Raw genomic sequence first — 19,116 nt, 5'->3', positions numbered from 1 at the left:
GCGCCAAGAAGGATGCAGAGAAGGAACTGGATGCAGAGTCCCACAGCCCCATGCACCACCCCACCTCTACTCCCACAGAGTGAGTGCTCAGTCTGAGCACTCCCCTCCTCCCAGGACCCAGGGGAAAGGATCAGGTCCGGCTGCCAGCCAGGGCCTCCTCCCTAGTCAAGCTGCATCCTAGGCTAATGTCCCATCCTTACTGCCCCCAGCTCACATGAGCCTCTCAGGTTCTGCATTCCCATCCTGATCCCCATCCCCAATGTCTCTTTTTTTTTTTTTTTTTTTTGGAGACAGAGTCTTGTGCTATCACCCAGACTGTAGTGCAGTGGCACGATCTCGGCTCACTGCAACCTCCGCCTCTCAGATTTAAGCGATTCTCCTGCCTCAGGCTCCCAAGTAGCTGGTATTACAAGCACCCACCACTATGCCCGGCTAATGTTTGTATTTTTAGTAGAGACAGGGTTTCACCATGCTGGCCAGGCTGGTCTCGAACTCCTGACCTCAAGTGATCAGCCTGCCTCATTCTCCCAAAGTGCTGGGATTACAGGCATGAGCCACCGCGCCCAGCCTATCTCTTCTTTGAATATCCCATGTCCACCTCTAGCCTGGATAGATGCCACCATGCCCATCCCTCCCCTGACCTTGGAGGGGCTGGATGCTCCCCCATCCCATAAACACTCTTGCTCCTTGAGGCTCAATTCTCCCATACTGTGCTTACTTTCTCCCCAAGAGTCTGGGTTGGGCCCAGGGGTCTGCATTTCCACAAGTTCCCCCTCCCCCTGACAGATTCAGATGCAAGAGGTCCAGGGACCTCAGTTTGAGACATGTTATTCTCCCCTCCTCCTTGAAGCCGAAGCCTGGGTACCCTGCACCCTACACTGGTGACCTGTGCAACCTACACTGGTGACCTGTGCATCCCTGCCTAAAACTGGCCTCTCTGCTCCCTTCAGCCATCCCCAGCCTTATCACCCGCCTTTGGAATGCCCCTTTCCTAAACCACAACCACACTGATACAACCCTCAGGCTTTCCATCACCCCCACCTCAGCTGCCTTTTACCTGAGACCTCTGGCCCCTCGAGCTCTCGCTCATTTATTCACCTGTTCACTGAATGGCAACCCTGTGGCAAGTATGTGCCAGTTACTAGAGATACAGCCCAGAATTTCACAGACACCACCCTGTGCAGAGCTCACACAGTCCGCCTCTGCTTTCTTTTTTTTCTGCCAGCTCCCTCCTACCTTCTCTTCCCTACCTTCCCTGCACAGCCTCCTCCCCAGCCTGGATTCACAGCCACCATCCCATCACTCGCCTGCTGCAAGTATCCTCAGCACTGCCTGCCTTTCTCCCAGCTGGTAGAAACCAGCCCTGGGGAACCCAACTCCTGGTCTTCTCTACACCTGCACACAGGTTGACAGGAGTTGCCAGAGGTCTTGGCACAGCAGCCTGGCTGGAATCATAGAGCAATCCTCAACCTTGGCCAGGCCCTCACCACCCACCTGGCAAATCCTCAAGTGTGACTCTAGTCTTCTTTCTCCTTTTGGGGTGTTTCAGACTTTCTCCACAAGTCTCAGACAAGCTCAAGTCACTCCCACATGAAAAATAAAAACGGGCTGGGTGCAGTGGCTCATGCCTGTAATCCCAACACTTCGGGAGGCAGAGGCGGGTGGATCACTTGAGGTCAGGAGTTCGAGACCAGCTTGGCCAACATGGTGAAACCCCATCTCTGCTAAAAATACAAAAATTAGCTGGGCGTGGTGGTGTGCACCTATAATGCCAGCTACCTGGGAGGCTGAGGCAGGAGAATCGCTTGAACCTGGGATGCAGAGGCTGCATAGAGCTGATGTTGCGCCACTGCACTCCAGGCTGGGTGACAGAGCCGGAGTCTGTCTCAAAAAAGAAAAAAAGAAAACCCTGGAAACTGTCCAGATACCTGTCAATGGATAATGGAATTCCCACACAGCAAAAAGAATGAAAAATATACAGTGACATGCAACAATATGGGTGAATCTGAGAGCAAACCCAAGAGAGGACGAATGTATGATCCCCTTGATAATGAAGTTCAAAAGCAAGCAAAACTAATCTATGGTGACAGAAGTTAGCCTGGCTGGCCGGGCGTGGTGGCTCAAGCCTGTAATCCCAGCACTTTGGGAGGCCGAGACGGGCGGATCATGAGGTCAGGAGATCGAGACCATCCTGGCTAATACGGTGAAACCCCGTCTCTACTAAAAAATACAAAAAACTAGCCGGGCGACGAGGCGGGCGCCTGTAGTCCCAGCTACTCGGGAGGCTGAGACAGGAGAATGGCGTGAACCCAGGAGGCGGAGCTTGCAGTGAGCTGAGAGCCGGCCACTGCACTCCAGCCTGGGCGGCAGAGCAAGACTCCGTCTCAAAAAAAAAAAAAGAAGTTAGCTTGGTAGTCTCCCTCCAGGTGTTGTGACTGAAGAGGCCACAAGGAGTCTTCCAGGATGCTGGTAATGTCCTATTTCCTGCTCTGGGTTAAATTTCCTGATCCTATATGAGTGTGTTCTCTTAGGAAAATGTACAGAGTTGTACACTTAGGACATACACACTTTTTGTGTGCCTATTTTTTTTTTTTTTTGAAGCAGAGTCTCACTCTGTCGCCGGGGCTGGAGTGCAGTGGCCAGATCTCAGCTCACTGCAAGCTCCGCCTCCCGGGTTTACGCCATTCTCCTGCCTCAGCCTCCCGAGTAGCTGGGACTACAGGCGCCCGCCACTTCGCCCGGCTAGTTTTTGTATTTTTAGTAGAGACGGGGTTTCACCGTGTTAGCCAGGATGGTCTCGATCTCCTGACCTCGTGATCCGCCCGTCTCGGCCTCCCAAAGTGCTGGGATTACAGGCTTGAGCCACCGCGCCCGGCCTTTGTGTGCCTATTATATTTCAATGTAAAATTGGTTATAATCACAAAATGTTGGGCCAGTGCGGTGGCTCACGCCTGTAATCCCAGCACTTTGGGAGGCTGAGGCAGGTGGATCACTCGAGGCTAGGAGTTTGAGACCAGCCTGGCCAACATGGTGAAACCCTGACTCTATTAAAAATGCAAAAATTAGCCAGGCGTGGTGGCACGGTCTGTAGTCCCAGCTACTTGGGAGGCTGAGGCATGAGAATTGCTGAACCCAGGAGGCAGAGGCTTCAGTGAGCCGAGATCACACTGCACTACAACCTGGGTGACAGAGCAAGATTCTTTCTTCAAAAAAAAAAAAAAAAATTACAAAAAAGAAATGACTCAGTCCACTGCAGCGACTCATGCCTATAATCCTAGTACTTTGGGAGGCTGAGGCAGGTGGATCACCTGAAGTAAGGAGTTTGAGACCAGCCTGACCAACTTGGTGAAATCCCATCTCTACTAAAAAAAAAAAAAAAATACAAAATTAACCGGCATGGTGGTTCATGACTATAATCCCAATTACTCAGAAGGCTGAGGCAGGAGAATCGCTTGAACCTGGGAGGTGGAGGTTGCAGTGAGCCAAGATGGCACCATTGCACTCCAGCCTGGGCGACAAGAGCAAAACTCTGTCTCAAAAAAAAAAAAAAAAAAAAAAAAAAAAAAAAAGGCTTTCTCCAGCTACCGAATTCCTTATTCCATCTCTCTCCTCTCCTTTCAAAGCCAAGTGTCTTGAAGAGATGCCTACCTGCATTTTCTCACTATACCCGCCTGCTTCTCTTCCCACCCTGGTCGTTTTTGTACCCACCATTCCCCTGACTAGTCTGGACAAGGTCACCAGTGACCTCCCTGTTGCTGAACCCAGTGCCCATGTTTCATCCTTATCCTGCTTGATCTCAGCAAAACTTTGGACATCGTGGCTCCTCTCCTCTTCTTTAAGCCCTTCCTTCCCCTGAATTTCAACAGGCAATACGCTGGTTTTCTATCTACCTCTCTGGCTGCATATCTTACTTTCCCACAGAGGGCCCTTCTCTCCCCCCATCCCTGAAAGGGCCTTATCCTCCCCGCCCTTGGGCTGTGCACAGCTCCTGCAGCTCAATGCCATCTAAATGTTGCCAGCTTCCTTATCTCTCCTTCACCCAAGCCACTCTTCTGAGCACCAGGCCTCTGTATCCAACTGCCCACTTGCTGCCTCCCCAGATGCTGAGTGCACTGTCACAGTGCATGCTGGGTTTGAGGTTCCCAAACCAAATTCACCACTTTCCACCTGACTCTCCTCAGTCTCAACTTCTCCATGACACCTCACCATCTATGTACCCATTGTTCAAGACAGAAACTAGGAGTCATCCTGGATGTCTCAGGCTCCATGGCCACTCAGTCATCCCCTCCTGCCAGGTCTGGCTCTTAAATCTCTCTGCAATCTGCCACCTCACCTCTACCCCTATAGCCAGAATTCAGGTCCAAGCCATCACCAACTCTCCCCTCAAGTCCTACAGCTGGGCTTCTGATAAGTTAGAACCTTCAGAGGGGCTCCCTGTCTCCACTCTACCTGCAATCATCCATTCGTTATTCAGTAGTAACACTGACCTTAAAATTCTAGCCACTTGGCAGTGCCAAAAACTGTCCTTTATTGAGAGCATTCTATAGGCCAGGCATTGAGCTTAGCAAACATCATCTCATTTAATCCTGGCAACAGCCTTATGGGGGTAAGTCCTGTTAGCCCCACTTCACACTTGAGAAACCTGAGGTTAACTGTGTGACCTTGGGCAAGACACTTATTCAGCCTTTTGGGCTTCAGACACCCATCTGTAAAGAGAACAATAATAATAACAACAAGGCTGCTGGGAGGATGAAATGAGATCTCCTCTCATGAGCATGTCCCTCTATAGGAAGTGTTTGGGGAAGGGAGAATTGTATGTGGGGTAGGGATGTTGAGGTAGACTCACTACCTAACTTTTTTTTTTTTTTTGAGACGGAGTCTTGCTCTGTCACCCAGGCTGGAGTGCAGTGGCCGGATCTCAGTTCACGGCAAGGCACCCACCACCATGCCCGGCTAGTTTTTTTGTATTTTTTAGTAGAGACGGGGTTTCACCGTGTTAGCCAGGATGGTCTCGATCTCCTGACCTCGTGATCTGCCCGTCTCGGCCTCTCAAAGTGCTGGGATTACAGGCTTGAGCCACTGCACCCGGCCTGTTTCTTTTTTTTTTTTTTTTTGGACAAGGTCTCACTCTGTCACCCAGGTCTCAGTGCAGTGGTGCGTTCATAGCTCACTGCAGCCTTAAACTCCTAGGCTCAAGCGATCTTACTGCCTTAGCCTCCCAAGTAGCTGCAACCACAGGCATGTACCACCATGCTTAGCTAACATCTCACTGTGAACACACAACAAATACTAACTGCTGTTATTTTTAACAGTCACACAGCTGGTAAGTGGCAAGACCAAGATTCAGACCCAGGCTGTCTGACCCCAGGACTCTAAATCTTTAATATCACTCTGTTCAGACTGATGTGAAATAGCCACAGCCACTCTTGTCCCAGGGAGAAAGACTGGACTCTCTAACAAGACCCACGAGGCCCTTCAGGATCTGTCCTGTCCCTCACATTCTTTCAATCACTCCTCCCCTCCCAGTCCCCTGCTTTCTCTGTTCCAGCAACTGAGACCCTCTCTCAGTACCTGCAAGGTTCTTCAGACTGTGACCAGCAGCCCCCATCACTCCTATTCCTTCTTCCCACTACTCAGCCCCAAGTCCCTCTCCTTCCTCAAGTCTACCCTATGACTTCTTCCTCCAGTAAGCAGGCCCTGGGTTGGTTCCCCCTTTTTGGCTTCCTCCCTCTGAACCCCAAGACCACATAACCCAGTTGTCAGTTCTCCTTTAGGGCCTGTCTTCCCACCAGACTGAATCTTGTGAGGCCTGGGGCATATCTGCTTGGCTCACTATAGCACTCTGGGGGCCCTGTAGCACCTGGGAGATGAAGGAGGGGGAGCAGTGGGGGAAACTGGGCTGCCTAGACACAGGAACAGCAGGTCCTGAGCTGTTTGTTGGTGGGGAGGATTTCAAGTCTGTGTCCACCCCAATTCCCCTACCCCACATACAATCCTCCCTCTCCCTTCCCACTGACTGATGGTATCATATACCATCAGCAAATGGGGCTCTGCTCCCTGGGATGGTGCACGGTGGGGGTCCCCTGGGATTCTGGACTTGGAAAAGGCTGACTGTTCCATCAGTTTTCTCTCTCTGGTTGGGCCTCTGCTACCACCATCCCCCGAGTCCCATAGGAACCAGGATGTCTAACTGTTGGTACAAATGACCCTCAGAATGTCCATCTGAGTGACCGCTTCAGGAGATGGGTGGGCAGGACTGCCCTTGCTGGGTAGGGAAAGAGCTGAACCCCTTGAGCTAAGGCAGAAGGGCCACCTCAACTGGTGGGGGACTGGCTGATAAGAGCCAGGGGACTCTCTGGGCTCATGTCAGCCCTATAGTCTGTTCCCAAGATGGGAAATAACCCAGATCCAAGGTTCCAAAGGGGCTTGCAGCACAGCCAGGTCAGGATGGCTGTGAGTGGAGCCCTGACCTGTGCACATGGCCCCAGATCCTGCAGCCCCACTATACTTCCTACACACCAAGCCTGGCACACCCGGGTGCAGCAGAATATCCCACCACCTGGGCTGCCCAGATCAGCACTGTGCCAGGCCAGCCGCCTCTCTGGGAGTCCCCAGGTCTAGCCCCGCTCCGCCCCGGGGCCACCCCGACCGAGGTAAACAGAGGCTAAAAATAACCTGGGCAAGGGGGGCTGCAAGGGAGAAGGGGGTCCCCTCTGAGCCTGCCCCTGTCTCCATGGCAACTGCCCCCAAACCTGGCGGCTGACGTCATCTCACAGCTGCCCAATCGTATAGGAGGGAGAGGGAGCGGCGCAGCCCCGGACCCCCCACCCCGGAACCGGGCGGAGGCTGTTGGGTGGCCTCACTTCCTGCCGGCCCCCTCCCTGGTCAGCTGGTTACATTCCCTGGCCCTGCGCTGGGAGCCGGGCGGCCTCCCCCGGGCCGGGCCTGGTCAGGGCTGAGTGCGAGCAGCGGTGGCAGAGGGGCCGCCGTGACTCACTCGCGCCCTCCCCGCCCGCTTCTCCCCAGCAGAACCCAGCCCGGAGTCCTGAGTCCTCCCCTCACCCACACCCAAACCCAGATCCCTGGGACTGCTCACCTTGCTCCTCTCTCCCGCCGCAGTCACAGGACCCAAGCCGGGGAGGGGGGTGGAAGAAGGAGCTATGCCAGTCCTCCTTGTCCCGCTGGAGTATTTTGTACCTCAGTCCCCAATTAACATCCCTCCCCTCCTTCTAATACCACGGAGGTGGGTGTCTCAGGGGCAAGGACTCAGATCTAATCCCCGCTTCTCCCAAACCAGCTGTGTGACCTTGAGAATACTACTAACTTCTCTGGGCCTGTTTCTGCATCTGCCAGATGGTCATAACCCTCCTCAGAAGCTGTGCCTTGGCCGAATGCGGCAGGCCCAGGGCGCGGCCCCGCAGATGGCAGCCAGGGCACAAGGATTGTTACATGAGGCTGCGCACAGTAGGTGCTGGTGTGGCCAGCCTGGACACGCATTAGAACTGGCTGGGGAGGGTCGGTAGGGGAGGTGGAACTCAGGCCTCACCCTGGAGAGGAGGACAAAGGGTGCTGAAGCTGGATTGAATCCGACCTCTAGCCCTGGTGAGCAGCCCCTTGCCCAAACCAGTTCTGCAGAGTGCCCAGGCCCGGCTGTTGCAGGGACCTCGCGCCAGCCTCCATTTCCAGGGAAAAGCTCTATTCCCCCACCAGGACAATCCTCTCCGGCTTCGGCTACGCCAGGTTTGGGCGGAGAGCCCGGCTCCAGCCCAGGCTCGGTCACCTCGCGGCCGGCCACAAAGCCGCTTAGGCCGGCCCCTAGAGCTAGGAGGATTAGCTCAGCTCGTAGGCCTGCCCGCACCCTTCGTCGCCCCCTCCCCATTTCCAGCCCAGCCTCCCCTGCGGCGAAGGTAGCAAAGGCTCCCGGGGAGCGCGCGTGCCAGAGCCCAGGCTGGCGCCTTTAGCCAGCCCTCCGGCCTGGCCCACCCCAGCGCCCTGGGGCACCGGCTGCCAGGGCCTTGCCGTGGGAGGAAGGCGGCAGCGCCAGGCGCTGCAGGCCCAGAGGCGGCGGCTTTTGTGGGAGAAGTTCTCCGCGCCCGGAGCAGGCAGGAAAGACACGGCACGGTCGGGGTCGGATGGATGGGGTGAGGCAGGACAGAGCCGCAGATCCCGGACCCACCGGGCGGCGCCAGCAGAGGAGGCATCAGAACCTCCGCGCCTGCCCCCCGCCCGGCTTGCAGCCCCGGAAACGGCGCGGACACTCACATGGCTGCGCTGGGCTGCGCGGACCTCGCGCCGTCCTTGCGCTCGGAGGTGCCTGGCCTGGTCGCGCCGCAGCTGCCGCTGTCGCCGCCGCCGGCGCCGGCCCCTCCCTCCGCCCGCCGCCCCGCCCGCCGCCCCGCCGTCCCGCCGTCCCGCCGCCCCTCCCCTGGCCCGCCGGGCCCCACCCCCCTGCACTCCCGCGGCTCCCGCACCCCTGGAGACGCCCAGGGCTCGCTCCGCCCTCTCGGGTAACGGGGCAGGCCGGTGGCCCATGCAGCCCACCGGCTTGCAGGGAAGGCAGACCCTGGGGACGTGACGGCGGCTTTCTGGGAACCTCACGCAGACCCTAAAACGGGGAGCGCCAGGGAGCCCTGCCTGCTTGTCCCCTCCCTAGATCCCTCGGGCTCTGGAGACCTTGCGGGCCCCCTGTCTGTGGCCACCTGAAACAGGTCCTGGAGCTGCTACTGCTGGCTTAGCTTGGTTGGTGGAAAAGATCCAGGACTGTTTCGGTGAAGGCCTTGGGGAGTCCAGAAGCCTCCTGACACCTTCTGGGTCCAGATGCTGCCCTTCAGCCCTGCCATTTCAGCCAGCCTCAGCTTCTCCGCTGTAGAGGCAGGCCGCCCTTTCTGCCACTGTCTGGCTGGTAAGTCCAGGCTCATAGCCGGGTCATGCATTCCTCACTTATTGGGTACTGGTTTCCGGGCAGTCTTGGGGTGGGGACGCTGGTAGGGTCCAGGTACAGGGCCATGTGTTGGCCTACCCAGTCCTTTCCAAAGCTGGGGCTGGAATGCTGGCCCTCCACACAGTGGGTAAAGGGACCCCATGAGAGTCGACCCCATGTTGGGGTCAAAGGGCCAGTTCCACTCCTCCACCCCTCCCATCAATCAGACACCCTTGGCCCCTTCCAACCTGGACACCCCTGAGGCTTCTCCAGGCCTTGTACTCCCACAGCCCCTCATGTATGTCAGACCTACCCAGGAATGGTTTCAGGGACAGTAAGAGGTTCCTAAATATCTGTACCCCACCACCACCAGTGCCCTGAGGGCTGTTTCTTTGTGTGTTTTGTTTGTTTGGTTGGTTTTGTTTGGTGGTTTTTTTTTTTTTTCTGAGATGGAGTCTTGCTGTCGCCCAGGCTGGAGTGCAGTGGCTCACTGCAAGCTCCACCTCCCAGGTTCATGCCGTTCTCCTGCCTCAACCTCCTGAGTAGCTGGGACTACAGGCACCCGCACCACGTCCAGCTAATTTTTTTTGTATTTTTAGTAGAGACGGGGTTTCACCATGTTAGCCAGGATGGTCTCGATCTCCTGACCTAGTGATCCACCCGCCTCGGCCTTCCAAAGTGCTGGGATTACAGGCATGAGCCACCGCACCCGGCCTGTTTGGTCAGTTTTTTAGAGATGGAGTTTCTTCATGTTGCTCAGACTGGTCTCTAACTGGGCTCAAGCGATCCTCCCACCTCAGCCTCCCAAAGTGCTGGGATTACAGGCTTGAGCCACCTCTGCCTCGCAGTTCATTCTCCAGCCCCTCCTCTTGGGCTTCCTTTGTAGTGCCCTTTTCTTTCTTTCTTTTTTTGTTTTTTTTGGGGGGGGGGAGTGGGGACAGAGTCTCCCTCTGTTGTCCAGGCTGGAGTGCAGTGACGCGATCTTAGTCGACTCACTGCAACCTCCGCCTTCTAATTTTTATATTTTTGGTAGAGATGGCCCGGCTAATTTTTATATTTTTGGTACAGATGGGGTTTTACCATGTTGGCCAGGCTGATCAACTCCTGGCCTCAAGTGATCCATCTGCCTCAGCCTCTCAAAGTGCTGGGATTACAGGCATGAACCACTGTGCCGGTCAGTGCCCTTTCTCTGAAGTCCTTAAACCTGGGCATGACTTCCAGGGGCTGAGTTCTTCTCTTTATTCCCTCTATCCTAAAATATCATCCAGTCTCAGGCTCCCATCCATTCATTGCTGACCGTCCCAAGCTTCCCTCTGTGCCCAGAGCCCTCTCCTGTTCCAGAACCCCTGGCTGCTCTCTGGTTGACTCACCAGTCCTCATGATTGTGCCCATACCTGCAAAGTGCCAGTCTACACAGGCATCCATCTGAGCCAGAGACTGGGGTTCTTTGGAATTCTCAAAGCTGGCACCAATTGGCCCCTGCCCACTCCTAAAGTCACCTCTCAGCCAGGCATCCTCTGAGTACCTTCTCTGCAGACACCCTCTGTTCCAGCCTCCTATTGACTCCCTTCATACTGCTCACCATGGCCAGGCAGCAGTGTGCACGCCATGTGTGCTCATGGGCCTAAGCCTGCCTGACTGTGTTGTCTCTAAGTAGTGTAGGGGTAGGAACCACAGAAGTCCTTATCGTTACGGTCCCTGGCTCATGGTGGGAGTTCAAGAAATATTTATCGAATGAGCAAATAACTGAACATGTAAATGCGTGAGCCCTTGGCATCCCCCTCTCCTGCCCTCACCTTCCTTCAGTGGCCCAGCCCTCTTGCTTCTTTCTCCTTAACATCTTTTGAATTAATTCTCTCTCAATACCATGCCCACCCACTCCAGTGGATAGTCCATACTCTGTGGTGGGGCCTCTGAGGCCCAGGAGATCTGGCCTCAGATGACTTCAACTCCTTATCTTGCACTTATTCTGGAGCCCCTGTGATCTGGCTTCCACTACACTCCCAGCCTGCAGCTCCCTGGATGCAGCCTCTACCCTCTGCCCTCTGCCTTTTTTCCCAGCTTGCCTTCTGCCTGGGATGCTTCTCCCCCTCATCCACTTGGAAAACAACTCAGATGTCCCCTCCTCCAGGGAACCTATGTCCTTTGAGCACCCATCATTGCCTATTGTCCTTGTCCATGGCTCGGCCTGTGACCACCAGGCCAGGCACAGATGGGGCTGCAGTGATTAAATGGAACACCTGGGAATTCACCTGGCTCTTCCCCCACATCCAAGGGGCCTTGAGGGAAGGGCAGCATCCCTCCAAGGGTCACAGGGTACTGGTGGCCTTCAAGGCCTCTCCCTAAAAATTTGGTGAGCTAAGCACAGGGGAGGACACAACTTGAAACCCACTTCACAGAGGAGACACCTGAAGCTCAGGGAAGGCAAGAACTTCCCACAGAAACTGTCACATCGTTGGAAAGGGCAGACTCTGAGCTTCAACTTGGCTCCCTGGGTTGCGATCAGTTCGGCCCTGTTTGAATCAGGCATCATTTCCTGAGCCCCATCCTCTGCCTGGGACTCAGCTGGGAGCTGTGGTGTGTGTAGAAAGGAATTATCAGCACTTCTAACCACTGGGAGATCACATTCTCAGAGGGGTGGACTCAGGCCTGAGAAAAATCCCTGGGACAGACAGCAGAGGGTGGTGAGAGCCGCAGTGAACCCCCAGTCCTCACACATGGCGCTGCTAGTTCCATTTTTGGAAGGAATGCAGTTCAAGTCCAAAACCCCAGAAAAACCATGGCTTCCCCCACCCTCCAGCCCCCATGGATGACAACTCTCTGCTATGCAACGCCCCCCCATCCCAGCTTTCTGTGAACAGATAGAATAGAAGCTTGCCCTGGACTGTGCCTGGGGCCACACCATTCATTCATTTGCCAGATATACAGCAAGCATTTGTGGAATGTCGGTTGTGCCTGGGCCACCCTGAGGGGACCAGAGGTGAGATCTCCCTAGTCCCTTCCCACAGGGCTCACAGTCAAAAAGAACAGGTATGTCCAAGTCTCTGCACCTCCCAAGTCCCCAGATGCTGACAGAGTGTGTGTATGTGAGTGTGTGGGACTATGTCTGCGTGCACATGTGTGCTGGTTAGGAAGGGCTTTGCAGAGAAGGAGCCCTTAGTGTGACTAGTTGTTGGGGGTCCCTAGGCAGACAATGGGTAGGTCCTGGGAGGAGCAGCTGAGGCTGGGGGAGTAACAGAGTTTAAGCCACAGGAGGAAGGAGCAGCCTCTTTTGCTGGACCAGAGCAAAAGCTGGAGAATTGCGTGCGGGGCCTTGGGGCAGGCTGGGGAACAAGGATTTTACCCTTGGTGTGATAGGGAGCCTGGGCTTTAGGCTGGGGGATTTTGTGGTCATATCTGCGCTTTGCAAAAGTCACTCAGGCACTGTGTATGTGTATGAGGGGAGGCAGGAGGCCTCAAGGAGGCTGGTGCCATTTCCAGCCCAGTGGATGGTAGCCTGGGCCAGAGTGAGGGCAGTGGGGATGGAGAGAAGGAGACATTTAAGAGATGTTCAGGAGGCAGAATGCAGAGCTTGGCGACTGAAGGGATGTGGAGTCTGGAGAGAGGGAGACATCCCAGATGAGGCAGTGACTTTGGGCCTGGGTGATGGGTGGATAGTGGGATAGTGGTGTTTTTTAATGAGGTAGGGAGGCCTGGAGGATCTGTTTTTTGTTTTTTTTTTTTTTTTTTTTTTGAGACGGAGTCTCGCTCTGTCGCCCAGGCTGGAGAGCAGTGGCCGGATCTCAGCTCACTGCAAGCGCCGCCTTCCGGGTTTACGCCATTCTCCTGCCTCAGCCTCCCGAGTAGCTGGGACTACAGGCGCCGGCCACCACGCCCGGCTAGTTTTTTGTATTTTTTTAAGTAGAGACAGGGTTTCACTGTGTTAGCCAGGATGGTCTCGATCTCCTGACCTCGTGATCCGCCCGTCTCGGCCTCCCAAAGTGCTGGGATTACAGGCTTGAGCCACCGCGCCCGGCCTGAGGCCTGGAGGATCTGGTTAAGGGGAAGGTGATATGGTCAGTTTGGGCAGGTGGCATCTGAGGGATCTAGGGACCACCGAGGAGGAAGTGTCCAGAAGGCAGCTGGACAGGCAGGGAGAGGAGAGAAGGGTCTGAGCTGGAGACATCTTCTGAGGGGAACAGTGGTCGACTGGGTCACCAAGAGATCGAGTGAGGGAAGGCCCAAAGCACCATGGCCTGCTGGAGCACTTCAGTGCATGGTGGGGCAAAGGCAGGCTTGGAGGAGGTAGGTATGAGGCTTGTGGGTATACTTGACCCACCACCAGCCTCCACACCCCTCCAGCTCCAGCCTGGACTCTACTTTCCTTTGTGTGTGTCAAAAGACAAGAGCCAGAGATGCTGCCCCATATTCAAGTCCTGGCTTTACCGCTCTTATCAGGCTCCTGCTAGAGCCACTTCTTTCTGATGCTTTAAGTGCACCCATCCATTTAATCGTTAACATTGCAATTTGAAGAATTTGAAGAAGTGCTGCATCTCGTTAATAATCAACACAATGCAAACACAAACAACAGGAGACACTATTTTTTTTTTTTTTTTTTTTGCCTCTGAGATGGGCAGTGATGAACATGATGTGTGAGTGGACACTCAAGAGAGTAGGAATTGGTTTAAATGTTTAAGGGTAGGCTGGGTGTGGTAGTGGCTCACACCCATAATCTCAGCACTTCGGGAGGTCAGGTGGGAGGATGGCTTCAGCCAGGAGTTAGAGACCAGCCTGGGCAACATAGTAAAACCCAGTCTCTACTAAAAACACAAAAATGAGCATATCATGGTGGCACATGCCTGTAATCCCAGCTCAAGAGACTGAGGTGGGAGAATTGCTTGAGTCCGGGAGGTTGAGGCTGCAGTGAGCCGTGATTGCGCCACTGCACTCCAGCCTGGGCAACAGAGCCAGACCCTGTCTCACCAAAAAAAAAAAGTTTAAGGGTAGTTTTTTCAGAATGTATCAGGATTGCAAGTGCAAACCTCCCTTTCACCAAATTTCAGCAAATTTACCCCAAATAAATAGCTGTTCACGCAGGAAAATATCTGTGCCAAAAGATGTTGACTACTGGGTTTTTTTTTTTTTTTTTTTTTTTTTTTTGACGGAGTCTAGCTCTGTCTCTCTGTCACCAGGCTGGAGTGCAGTGGTGCAGTCTCAGCTCACTGCAACCTCTGCCTCCCGGGTTCAAGCGATTCTCGTGCCTCAGCCTCCCGAGTAGCTGGGATTACAGGTGCATGCCACCATGCCCAGCTAATTTTTGTATTTTTAATAGAGATGGGGTTTCACCATGTTGGCCAGGCTGATCTTGAACTCCTGACCTCAGGTGATCTGCCTGCCTCGGCCTCCCAAAGTACTGGCTTGTTTAATCGGGGATAGAGGGATGACATAGTCCCTCAGTGTGAGATGGAGGGCTAAAGGAGGTGCACAGTGGCCTGAGATGCTCCATAGCCACTACAAATGGATGTCAGGCATGGATTGAGCATGTGCTGTGTGCCTGGCATCATTCTGGATGCTGGGGACACAGTGACAGACCAGTTCGGCAAGGTCCCTGCTTTCAAGGAGTTTGCACTCTGCCAAAGGAGACTGACAATAAATGAGTTAACATATAAACAAGACGATTTCAGACAGAGGGAGAGAGGAGAGCTGTGAAGAAGCCAAACCAGGTGATGTGGTTTGGCGTGGTGGGTCTGAGGGGCTGCTTTAGTCAGGTTGGTCAGGGAAGGCTTCTTTGAGGCAGTGACATTGGAGCTGAGACCTGAATGACAGGAAAGAAACAGCCACTGAACAACACAGAGGAAGAGTGTCCCGGGCAGAGGGAACAGCAAAGGTGGGATGTGGGGGGAGGGTAGGAGGTGAGAATGAGCCAACGGTGGTTGAGTCATGTGGGCTAGAGGAGAGGTCAGGAGGTGATGTCTGAGAGGAGAGTGGGGTGAGGGCAGGGTAGGGAGTGAGGGTTTTATATCTGAACATGGAAAGGTGTTCAATATCATAAGCATGGTGGACGCTGGGTGCGGTGGCTCATGCCTGTAATCCCAGCACTTTGGGAGGCTGAGGAGGGTAAATCACGAGGTCAAGAGATTGAGACCATCCTGGCCAACATGGTGAAACCCTGTCTCTACTAAAAATACAAAAACTGGCCAGGCGCAGTGGCTCACTCCTGTGATCCCAGCACTTTGGGAGGCTGAGGCAGGCAGATCACCTGAGCTCAGGAGTTCGAGACCAGCCTGGCCAACATGGGGAAACCCTGTCTCTACTAAAAATACAAAATAAGCCAGGCATAGTGATGCGTGCCTGTAATCCCAGCTACCCAGGAGGCTGAGGCAGGAGAATTGCTCAAACCTGGGAGGCAGAGGTTGCAGTGAGCCAAGATCGCGCCACTGCACTCCAGCCTGGGGGAGAGAGCAAGACTCTGTCTCAAAAAAAAAAAAAAAAAAAAAAAAAAAAAAAAAAAAAAAAAAAAATTATCTGGGTGTGATGTCACGCGCCTGTAGTCTCAGCTACTTGGGAGACTGAGGCAGGAAAATAGCTTGAATCCGGGAGGCAGAGGTTGCAGTGAGCTGAGATCGTACCACTGCACTCCAGCCTGGCGACAGAGTGAGACTCTGTCTCAAACAACAACAACAACAACAAACGTGGAGTGGAGAAAGTTCCAGAAGAGCCTGCATAGCAGGAATCTCCTCAGGTGAGAACTACATCCATGGGTCCTGAGGGCCACAATGCCCATCATCTCTAGGCGTTGTACTTTCACTTGGTTTATTTGATTCTTTGTATTTATTCATACAAATAATGGTTTGCAATGAACATGGCATTGTTTTCAAAAGTAACATGGCCATTACTTATTGGAGCATCTCAAGGCTGGCCTCTGCACTGAGGAGGTGTAAATTTCTAGGCTTGGCAATCGCTTCCCTGGGGACACCGTCTGAGGCTAGCTGGTGTTGCTGTCATTGTCCCCACTAGTCCAGCCTCGGCCTCCAGGGGGAGCTGTGAGCTGGGCGGTGCTCTGCTGGTTTGAGCAAGGGGTGGGGCGACTGACTGTGTGTCCCGCGGTCTGGGCTGGGCGTCCTTCCTTCCTTCCTGACTCCTTTCTCCTAAGGGACAAGTGGGAGGGACGTCTTCGTCTCTCCCAGCTCAAGGGATGAACTGCTCCCCTGGACCCTGTCAGCCCAGGCCCCCTGACAAAGGCTGCAGTGTGTGGTGCATAGTTCATTTCTGTGAGTTGCTAACGCTAGGTGAACTGCTCTGACAGAGACTTGCAGGGTGTTGCGGTAGGAGAGACCCGGCCACTGGGCATCTGGAAATCCCCCGATCCCATCGGATGACGACCTGGGGCTGAGAATCCCCAAGCGGAGCCCGGCTCTGCTCCCAATAAGTAGAGTTTTTCTTTGGCGTCACCGTATGAGAAGTGTCTACACTGCAGTTACGGACTTGGCAAAATACCACCAGCTCGAGGGGGTGCCCCTGGCGGCCAGTCCTGGGTTCAAGAACCAACAATCACTGTAGAGTGCAGTGCACAACCTGTTCGGTTCTGTGTGACAGCTCTGCTGACACTCAGACCTGATCACCGATCCTGGGAACCCCACCGCTACCATTAAAACCCTTCATACGCCAAAGCCTCTTCAAGAGGGAGAAATGCTCCCTGTCCCTCCACTTCTCCGTCCTCTCCTTCTTTAACCTTTCCAAGTGTGTTGGGCACAGCTGGTCCTCCCCATCTTCTGAAGCGTCCTTTAGCTTCTGTGATCCAAGAGAAGGATTTCTAGCTGCTTCTCTGGCTATCTCCCTTCATGCGCCTCAGTGGGCTCCTCCAGGAGCTCAGCCCCCTTCCCTCATTTTTTTTTTTTTTTTTTTTTTTTGATACGGAGTCTCACTCTGTGACCTAGGCTGGAGTGCAGTGGCACGATCTCAGCTCACTGTAACCTCCACCTCCCAGGTTCAAGCAATTCTCGTGCCTCAGCCTCCTGAGTAGCTGAGATTACAAGCGCGCACCACCATGCCTGGCTAATTTTTTGTATCTTTAGTAGAGACGGGGTTTCACCATGTTAGCCAGGATGGTCTTGATCTCCTGACCTCATGATCCGCCTGCCTTGGCCTCCCAAAGTGCTGGGATTACAGGCATGAGCCACCGTGCCCGGCCTCTTTTTTTTTTTTTTTTTTTTTTTTGAGACAGAGTCTTGCTCTGTTGCCCAGGTAGAGTGCAGTGGCACAATCTCCACTCACTGCAACCTCCACCTCCCAGGTTCAAGCAATTCTCGTGCTTCAGCCTCCTGAGAAGCTGGGACTACAAGTGTGCATCACTACGCGGCTAATTCTTTTTGCATTTTTAGTAGAGGCTGGGTTTCACCATGTTGGCCAGGCTGGTCTCAAACTCCTGACCTCAGGTGATCCACCCACCTCGGCCTCCCAAAGTACTGAGATTACAGGCATGAGCCACTGCGCCTGGCCTGGGCCATGCAGTTGAACGCCTTTTCCTCTTTCCTTCACCTGCCTAACTCCTGCTCACCCTTGATGTCTCAGCCAAGACACCACTTCCTTTGAGACAGCTTCCTGAACCACAGGCTGAGTCTGGAACCTCTCCTTCACTCTTATAAAGCCCTGTGCAACCCCCTTCTCTGCCCTTGTCTGCCTCCCCTTCGAAGGGGGCCACCTGCTCTGCTCAGGGTTCCACACCCCAAGACCAGGTGCAGTCACCTGACTCTGTGCCCAATTCCCAGACTCAGAGGTCCCAGATCTCAAAGGTCACTGAGTTCCAGAGGGAGCAAGGCCATGCTTGAGGGTCGCCACAGTGAGCTAGTGGCCAGGCTGGTCTGGGACTCAAGACTCTTACCTTCCCCTCCAGGGCTCCCGTGCTCCCTCAGATGCCATCGTGAGCAGAGTTGGGATCCTTGAGGGCCCAAGGGGCCTCAACCAGAAGGGACTTGATGGGCTCCTGTCCTGGGTGGATGGCAACCACCAGCCCAGGCTCTTGAGAGCCCAGGATGCTGGCGAGGGCTATCCCAGAAAGCCAAGAGGGCCAGTGTCAGCACATCTAATGAGTTGCCTCCTTCTCCAACAGGGCTGGGCCGTGGGAGTGCTGGCCAATATGCCAGGCAGGGAGGGCCTGAATTCCTGAAGGTGGTGGTGGCAGCTGTTAGGGTCCGCAGGTTAATGATCTCCAACGTCACACAGAAGGGAATGTGCTGAGGTGTGACCTCCCTCACCCTGCCTTGGCTGCATGGGGCACTGTCTCTCCAGGACTCACCCTGCCCCCCACTAGACTGAAGTCTGAAGATCAGCCCAGTCTTCCTTCAGGCCTCAATGCCCTCTCGCTTCCCCAGCCCTAGGGACTCCTGGATCTTCACAGAGGCTGCTCTGTGGGGTCCCTCCCCTGGGCCTTTGCTAATGCTGTGCCCTCTGCCTGTCTCAGTGGTGAGCCTGGCCCATTTCTCAGGGAGCTCCTGAACACCGAGGAATTGAATTGCTTTGTAAATAAACAAAAAATGCCAAACAAGCCTGCCTGTCACTTGGGAGATGGCCCCTCTCCGCCCCACCAAATTTGCTAATCAAACAAATAACCTAAAATAGAATAGAAAGAACTCATCTAGACTTTTCTTGTACCTCTGCTCCCCAAACAGCTTCTCCTTTTAGGTCTCCGGAGCAGCCTTCTTCTCTCTGGCCCAGGCCTCTGCCGGAAATTCAGCCTGACCTTAATTAATTAATTATTATTATTTTTCATTTAAAAAATTAAATATATACAGATGGGTGGGTGTGGTGGCTCATGCCTGTAATCCCAGCACTTTGGAAGGCCGAGGCTGGCGGATCACTTGAGATCAGGAGTTTGAGACCAGCCTGGCCAACGTGGTAAAACCCCATCATCTCTACTAAAAATACAAAAATTAGTTGGGCATGGTGGTGCATGCCTATAATCCCAGCTACTAGGGAGGCTGAGGCAGAAGAGTCACTTGAACCCAGGAACCCAAGCAATATATATACGTAAATGAGGTTTCACCATGTTGCCTAGGCTGATCTCGAACTCCTGAGCTCAAGCAATCCACCCGCCTTGGCCTCCAAAAGTGTTGGGATTACAGCCATGAGCCACTGTGCTCGGCCTTATTGAGTAAGGGTCTCACTCTTTCACCCAGGCTGGAGTGCAGTGTCATGATCATGGCTCACTGCAACTTTGA

General features: G+C 54.1%; 1 long non-coding RNA gene across 1 annotated transcript; it reads left to right on the top strand.

Annotated features, from left to right (window-relative positions):
- The first annotated feature begins 8,460 nt into the window (after positions 1-8,460).
- Positions 8,461-18,685, top strand: LOC104655630. Its single transcript, XR_746999.2, has 2 exons — positions 8,461-8,902; positions 18,009-18,685. It is a non-coding gene; the product is annotated as an uncharacterized LOC104655630 (long non-coding RNA).
- The last annotated feature ends 431 nt before the right edge of the window (positions 18,686-19,116 follow it).

Source organism: Rhinopithecus roxellana, chromosome 20 (assembly GCF_007565055.1).
Source record: "Rhinopithecus roxellana isolate Shanxi Qingling chromosome 20, ASM756505v1, whole genome shotgun sequence".
NCBI lineage: Eukaryota > Metazoa > Chordata > Mammalia > Primates > Cercopithecidae > Rhinopithecus > Rhinopithecus roxellana.
The sequence above is the reverse complement of the archived record's forward strand: the minus strand, read 5'-3'. Positions and strand labels throughout refer to the sequence as shown.